General features: G+C 31.6%; 1 pseudogene; it reads left to right on the forward strand.

The window, feature by feature from the left end:
* The first annotated feature begins 8,006 nt into the window (after positions 1–8,006).
* Positions 8,007–8,984, forward strand: LOC145076050 (protein FAR1-RELATED SEQUENCE 5 pseudogene; annotated as a pseudogene).
* Positions 8,985–9,199: the final 215 nt, after the last annotated feature.

The following is a 9,199-nucleotide window of genomic DNA, read 5'->3' on the forward strand; positions in this document are numbered from 1 at the left end:
TTGGACGAGAAGAGTTTAACAAATTGATTGCAGATCTGGCATGCTTTCAATGAATTAGTTGCTTTCTAATTGCTTTGATTTAACATTTCTTCTGCTTGCTTTCTGAAAACACAAAAATCTAAAAGCAAGTGTTGGTTTTATTATTTTTACAAATTTGTACATAGCTTTACTTCTAGTATTTACAATTTTTTTCTTTTCACTCTTATTCATCTCTCAGGCTTATCTAAGATTTGTCTGCATCTTCTTTCTTCAAAGCTTGTGAGAACTGGAGCCATCCAGAAAGTTCTCAATGATGTTGGTGATGAGAAAAAGAGTGGCATCATGTCCTATTATTCTTGTAAATGCCCCCTTTCTCCTCCACTCACTATTATGGATAGAAGGAGCAACTATCAATGCAACAAGTCTTGTTTTCATATATTGACTCATAATCCAATAAAACCTTAAATTCCCGCATGTTGATCACGATAGTTTCATGGATTTGAGCCATTTAACTCATTGGTTATAAAGAATGATCTCTACTTCTCTCCTGTTCTTGGTGAATATGAAGCTTAGAGTCCATCTGAAATGCTTTAGTGATAATTGGCTTCATCACTCTTGATTTATAGTAAGATGTATTGTCTACTGATGTGTTTATCTTTACTTGCATTTTCTTTTATAGCCAAACCTGAATGGTAGATATCTCGAAGAAAGGAAATAAATTAATAAGTAGTTATTTCAAAAGATCTCTTTTGATGATACTACGCAAAAGATTTCTTTTCCTTTATAACTCTTCTGAAAAAGGCTATGTAGAGGGGCTCTGAAAAGGCTGCATATTCCTTTTTAAACTATTTTCTTGTTTAACTAACGTTTTGTTTTATTCTTATTTTTGTCTTGTACCATTTTTAAGGATTTGACAGAGGCATTCCTAAGCCTAGTATGTAACTTTTGACAAATCATCGTCCCTAGAAACATGTTGTTGTATGTGACTAAATCTCTCTAAGTCTCTCATCAGGGAGACCATCTATTGAAAACATTGAGCCATCCCCTCACACTAACTGTCTAGCATTGCCTAAACTTTCTTACTAAGATTGCCCTTTTCTTCTAATAAAAGTGATTAATGAGTTAGCCTATGAAACCTCATGCTGATGAGATCTCACAATACTATGTCAGTGAATGGTAAATTAATCCCACACTATCCAGAGACGTCACAATCTTACTAATGGGTTTTATGTACTCTAATATTCCTATGGTGCACATATAACCCAAATGACTTGGATCTAAGCTTTCTCTAATTATACATGCAACATTGTTTTTCCAAAGCATAAAGCCTAAACTAGCATGAAAGGTAACATTTGAATCATAAAAAACAATTAGAAGAATACCTTGTGTAGTAGCTTGCTTGTCTTTGACCTTTAGGAGCCTAGCACCTTAATTGTGATGCCTTAAATGTCTTATAACAAACCAATAACAAGAGAATGGACTTGAGTGAGAGGTTTGGGAGATCAAAATCAGCTAGATACAACTCTAGTGTGCATGGGGGGCGATTTTAGGGTGTTAGGAACTTCTTTTATAGCTTAGGATTACAACCATGCAAACCCTAATGACTCTTCATATTTCTTAGATCTTTTGGACTAAACCTTCTTGGACTCTCACATAGGTTTAGCCCAACTCTAATCAACATAAGTCATGAGTCCAATTAGAAGTATTACTGATTTACCTAATCAGTCCTTGTATCTTTAATCAGTTTCTTTTGATCACTAAATTAATATCAAATTAATTCTTGATCAATACTAATTAAATAATATGATTTCTCAATTAATATATTACACTTATAATATATTAATAAATCACAATAACCTCTTCCTCAAATATCCATCCAATCAAATTGTTCCAGAGTGTTACAACCCAAATAGACCATGCTATTATCGGGTCAAGTACATACCAATTATGGTTATGGGCTTAGACACCTAATCCAACGGTCTCCCACTTGGATAAGTCTAATAACTATAATTTCCAATGTGGTTTCAAAATCCGAGTAGCAATCGTAGCTCTCTAAAAGCCAATGTCGAATCCTAACACGCCATTTAGATAAGGGATCATATAATCCTCGGTTCTTCAAGATGTCATGCGGACAAATACATGGAACATAGTCATACTTATTGTCCAGCAGTTTGTTTCCCAATTTCTGATTTGTTTGACATAGAACTTAATTGAACACATCAATTTAGTCCTAACCGGGCCCGACACATAAGTTAAAACAAAATCATCGAGGGGCCCAAGATAGCGCTTTTAATCCTCTTAGGATAAAAAGGAACAGATAAACTTCGACTTATATGCTTGTACTAACTACTTGTTAAATCATACACAACAACACGTTTTATAACATCAAGTTACTGATGCGGTTTCACACTATTAGTGTACAACCAACTCATAATCAACAACTCATATATCTTGGTTTGAAAATTATACAATATTATCATCTCACAATCACTTGTGATAAATTCCATGAAGTGATTCATGTGAGTGTGGGTTTAGTCCAACGCTCAAATCTTATTTCAAGAGCACTCATGAATACTTGTAGCAACCTTTGCAATGTATAACACCTTAGTCAATCTTACAATACCCATTCATGGCAGTCTACTTACATAACCTACTCCCAAAGTAGGATCGACTGTGGATAGTTTGAGTAATCTTATTATTCTGGAAGTCAAAACATGAAAAATGAAACAATAGTAAATAATTGACACAAGATAGTAACTTTACTTATAAATAAAACCCCTTTTATTCAATAATCAAATGTCAATTACATTTTAGCTATTACAAGTTTCTAAATATCTATCTAATCATTAAAACTAATATCGTCCTTCAACCCAATACTTCTTGCATGCAGCAAGTGCTTATCCCTGCTGAGTCCCTTTGTAAGGGGATCTGTTGGGTTCTTCTGTGACGATATCATCTTCCCTACGAGTAATCCTTCTTCTACTTGATGTCTTATAAAGTGATATTTTCTGTCGATGTGCCTAGATCTACCATGATCCCTTGGTTCCTTGGCTAAGGAAACTTCACTTTCATTGTCATAGAAAATATCCATAGGCTCCTTTACAGCTAGTACAACTCCAAGGTCTCCAATAAAGTTCTTCAGCCATATTGCCTCATTTTCTGCTTCGCTTGCTGCTATATACTCTGATTCGCACGTTGAATCACCCATAGTTTCTTGTTTGGAACTTTTCCATGTTATTGCTCCTCCATTAAGGGTAAATACCCAGCCCGACTAAGCGCGGAAATTATCTCTGTCAGTCTGAAAACTGGCGTTATTATACCCTGTCACTCTTAAGTTATCACTCCAACCGAGGGTAAGGACCCAGTCCTTAGTCCTCCGCAGGTACTTAAGAATGTTCTTTACTGTAGTCCAGTGAGCTTTACCAGGGTTCCCTTGATATATGTTGACCATGCTCAAAGCAAAGGTCACATCAAGACGAGTACATGTCATAGCATACATGATCGATCCAACTGCAAAAACATATGGTATAATTCAACTTCTAACTTGATATCAATTTCATTCATAAACTCACTTTTCAATTTCAAAAATTCCAAAATTAAATCTCATTAGTTTCTTTTATTTATTTAAATTATTTGTTTAAATTTAAAAGATAAAAAACATTTTCATTATAATAATTCATTATTTTTCTTATTTTCTTTTAAATTCAAAGTTCTCAAATATTTTGACATTTATATTTATTTTTTTTCTTAAATTAACCCATGTAATAAATGGGTCTCACAACTAGTCTAATAACAATATAATGAAACAGGACCAAGTACTTATTCTATTTCATGCAAATATAGCGAATGCATCTTTTAGTTGACATGCAATTAGGAGGACTGTGACTAACTTGAACCTTTCACTAAGATAGTCAAAATAGAAAAATAAAAACCAATAATAAAACATGTTCCAAGCTCCAAGCATCAACATGATCAGATATTTTCCTACGATGTAAGCATCAATCTTTCAAACAAACATAAATATACATCATGATACTTAAAATAAAAGATAAAACATGTTATTATTCTAATCATAATGATATACAATTCTATCAAGATTTAAAAAAAATATGCTAAAATCAGTCTCTAACCTTTCGTGTTTGAAAAAAAAAAACATATTTAAACAAAACTATGATGAACCTAATATGAGAAGCAAACATTATATTATTTTTCACCAATTATGACTCATATTTTGTAAGTATACACATATTCTTAAACATGAATTAAGTCATAGGATGGAGGGAGTGATACATCAGACTTGTTATTCATTCAGGACTTTCATCAAACAGATAGAGTGCAATTTTAGTTTAAGAGAATTTGCTCAGTAATAATAATTTTTTGTACATACCTCATTAATTTATAGATAGAATGCACATTAGCTCAAAGATTCGTTGTTGTTGCTTGCTTTTCTTTACGTAATATGTGCTTGAATGCACAAGAAAAAAATACATCTTGAAACAAATTATTAATAGCTGAAATCAAAGCTCCTAATTAAGAATACATCTAAGATGATGATGAATTGCTGAAATCACGAATTTGATTGTAAAAAATTAAAGCTTGAAAACTGTTGGAAATCGATATCAATTGATGATTGATTTGTTGATGATGATGAACTGATGAAAATCATTGAATAGACTAACAACCAAAACTTGAAGTTCTTGAATATCATACTTTTAGTTGCGAGTTCATCATGCGAAAGAGATAGCTTCCTGTGGAGGGTTTGATCGATTTGGTTGCGATTGAGAAAATCATCAGATGAATGGGACGACATCTTGTTACGTTAAACGATAAATGACAGATAAAGCATGACTAGTTATTATGATTATAACATTGACTAAACTGCCCCTAAGAACTTAATTAGGCACCTTAGTCCATGTTTTTTTAGCCGCAAGATCAGTTTTGATCAAAGGTTAAAATTTGGTCTTCATGTCTCACAAAATATAGGTGGTCTCAAATATATATATATATATATATATATATATATATATACATATATAGAAAAAGTGAATATACCCTTAAGAGCATATAAACTTAGGTACCCAAACTCATTATACTACTTCGTTTTATATCATATATACATTGTAATTGTCCAATGTTCTTATAATTCAACTTCTAACTTGATTACTTCCAATATTTTTATAAATTTCACATTTATCTTCTTCGTACGTAAATTTCATTTTCAACTATAATATATACAACCTAGTAGGTGTTCGACAAAAAGATGTGATGTAAGAAGAAAATAATAGTGAAATTTTGGATATCTTGAAAGTAATCAAGTTAGGATTGAAGTTTAAGAATATTATAATGAATATATCAAACAAAACGACATATTATGATGAGTTTGGGTATCTAAGTTTATATGTCATTAAGGGTATATTTACTTTTCCTTATATATATATATATATATATATATATATATATACATACATATATATATACATATATATAGGCTTAGATTATACTATTCTAACTAATTATTGTGCGGATATCGTATGCTATGAGAATGATAAAGAAAATATGTTGTTTGATAATATAAATACGTTCAATCTTACATAACTATTGTCATTAACACACATTATCACTAATTAAATCGTCTAGTAGGTAATTATACACTTATTATTATTATTCTCATTTCTGTCAGAATGTTTATTGTGTCGTATTCAGTCAAAATGAAAATGAGTAAAAAACGATGTGTGAGAACAAAAATAAATAATAATTAGCGAGAATACATGAAAATGATGATATTTTTGTAAAGTTGAACGTATTTGCATTGCTAAACAACTTATTCTCTTAGTAATTCTCATAGGATACGATATCTACACAATAATTAGTTAGAATACTTGAACCTAGCTCTATCTCTCTCTCTCTCTCTCTATATATATATATATATATATATATATATATATATATATATATATATATATATATATATGGGAAAAGTTAATATACCCTTAAGGGTATATAAGATTAGGTACCCACTATTTAAAACTACGTAGCTTAGATTAGTGGGTTAATTTGCTAAATAAAATAAATCCTTAAAAAAAATATGTGGTTTCCTTAATCGTGATCACGTTCCAATAGTTCCATGATCAAGAAATCGGAATTTGGAATCGCAATACAGGGAGTTCAAAAAAAATTGCAATTCACACGAATTAAAATAAAAAGAAGATTTCAATTCAATCATAATCTTGTTTCGTTGTTCTTTTCATTCTTACGACCTCTCTTTCAGGTAATATACAAACATGGGTTTTTTATATCTACTAATTGCAATCTTCTTAGTTTGTATTTTTATATTATTAATTGGAATCGTTTGCAATTCATACACATATATATTAAGTTTACAAAATTATTTGTAACCCTTAATTTCAATTCTTTGGTTCTGTGTGTGGTCTTTAATGCAGCGGCATTTTTTTTTTTGGCTGAAGGCATATACTTCATTAATAATGCAGCGGCATTTTTTTTTTTTTTTTTGCTGAAGACATATACTTCATTAATAAAAACAGTTTGATCTGTTATAGATGGTTTAGGCAATTCATTATTCTAAAGAGCTAACTACATGCATGCCTTCTAAAGTCTTTGTTTTTGGTTAACTTGGATGAATTTGATCCAATTTATTGCAAACAATAAAAAATTGATAATAAAAAGCAACAAACAAATTGAATATGAAGTCATCCGTTGTAATGTATTTTAACGAATGATCTTTTTATGTTCCGAGTTGTAATGTATTTTAACGAATGGTTTTTTTCTACTCCAATTCCATGGAAGCCAATTAACGTAAATCCTACAAATTGTAATTCACATGAATTCATACAAATTGCAACTGACAAGAATTCATACAAACTAGGGGAAGTTTCCCGCGCCAAAGGCACGGGTTACAGGGAGATTTTCAGTTGTAAGGTACATCGACAATGATAAGGAAAACGATAATGCTTTACTATATATCAAAGTAGTAAATTGATATTAATGGCTTTAATTTACTTTTACATAGATGGATTAGAAAACATGTATGTATATAAAACATAAAGAGTACATAACTTGTTATTTATTTAGATGAGTTTCATACAGTGGTTGGAATAAGTGAGTCATGCAAAAAAGCAAATATACATACTTCTTTGAAGTTCAGTGGAGAGTCGTATGACATTAAAAAAAATGTTCTTCATTATCATTTTGTGACCTTTGTTTGCATCTTTGATTTCGGCTTGATTTTGTCGTAAGCCTTTCTACGTTTTAGTATTTTTACCGTGTTTATAAACTAAAATTTTTACCATGTTATAACTTGTTATTTATTGTGTTTTTTATGTATAATGTTTCCATTATATTCAATATAAATTTTTTTTGGTGTTAATGTTTTATTTGGAAATATGCATCGTTGTCTATTGCAGACCACAATGAGTGAAGTCGAAGCAACTAATCAAGCTATAGAACCATATATAACTGAAGATAGTGACACAAATGATTACGTGGAAGCAACATATGAATGTGAAAAAATAAATAGTATCGGTGAGAACATTGAATTTGACGAAGAGGAAGTTAACAATGAAAGTATACTTGGAAAGGTTTTTGATACACCCGATGATGCTTATACATTTTATAATGATTATTCATTTTTACATGGCTTTGGTATACGTAGAGATGACACAATTAAAAATCCTAAAACAAATGAGCCTTTTCGGAAGATATATGTATGTAATAAAGAAGTTTTCAAAAGGATGGACAAAAATGCTTCAAGTGAAAATGAGAAAAAACGTCGTAGAGATGTTAGAACCGGATGTCAAGCAAAGCTTCGAATAACAAAACAGGAGGATGAGAAATGGTTGGTGGACTCGTTTAATGACACACATAATCACGACTTGACCATGACACCTACGAAGGTTATGAAGCATCGATCTCATAACAGTTTCCACCGTTCAATAGAAGGTAAATCTCTTATGGTGCAATTTGGTCAAGCAGGGTTGAAACCTTATTAGATTAAAAAGGTTGTTAATACAATGAAAACCTCAAATGTAGCTGATGTTACTTCAAAGCAATGTGTTGATGTCTTATCTGAGCAACGAAAGCAACATAAAAGAAAGGAGTTATATGGACTTATAAAACATTTTCAAGATAAAACATTAGTTGATAGTGACCAGTATTTTGTCGTGGATTTGTCTGATGATGGGTATCCTAGAAATATCTTTTGGGCTGATGGTAGATCAAGAGATGCTTATACAAAATTCAGAGATGTTGTTGTGTTTGATGTCACTTATATGACTAACAAGTTCAAGATGCCTTTTGCTCCCTTTACTGGGGTGAATCATCATGGGCAGTCTATACTTTTTGGTGGAGCATTGCTTGAAAATGAAAAGGAAGAGACATTTGAATGGTTATTTGAACATTTCCTCAAATGTATGTTTAATAAGTATCCAAAGGCAATTATAACATATCAAGACAAAGCAATGGGAAATGCAATAAAAAAAGTGTTTCCGAATACTCGACATCGTTTTTGTTCATGGCATATCATGAAGCCTGAAACTGAGCACCTTCGATCGTATGTTTCCCGTTATAGTGATTTTCAAGAAATGCACAAACAATGGGTAAATTGTGACACCATTGAACAATTTGAAGCAAGATGGGAGGTTATGCGTAATAAGTATGAATTGGAAAGTAATTGTTGGATTAGTGACATGTATAACCAACATATACATTGGGCTAAACCCTTCTTGAAGGATACTTTCTTTGCTGGTATGACAACAACCGGACGAAGTGAGAGTATCAATTCATTTTTTTATGGATTTGTTAATTCGAGGACCATGTTGAATGAATTTGTTGTACAATACGACAAAGCAGTTGAGTCTCGAAGGGCTGCCGAAGAAGATGAAGACTTCAAGACTATGAACTCGAGGCCGGTTCTTTCTTCAGTGCATCCAATCGAAGCAAAAGCAAGTCAATGTTATACTAGAAAGATGTTTGATACTTTCAAAAAATAATGGACCGAATCTATTACCAATTTGACTCATGAGACTATAGGAAAAACTGTCGAAGAAAGCATATACCGAGTTGGTCAATTGGACGTTGATAAAAAAATATTGGCACATTGTTACCTTTCGTTCTTTGGATCAAGTCAGCGTCACATGTTCCTGTGCTAAGTATGAGACAAATGGGATTTTATGTAAGCATAGCCTATATGTGATGAAGAAGAAGC

The sequence above is a fragment of the Lactuca serriola genome, chromosome 9, assembly GCF_051521515.1.
Source record: "Lactuca serriola cultivar US96UC23 chromosome 9, Lser_US96UC23_V15, whole genome shotgun sequence".
NCBI classification, from domain to species: domain Eukaryota; kingdom Viridiplantae; phylum Streptophyta; class Magnoliopsida; order Asterales; family Asteraceae; genus Lactuca; species Lactuca serriola.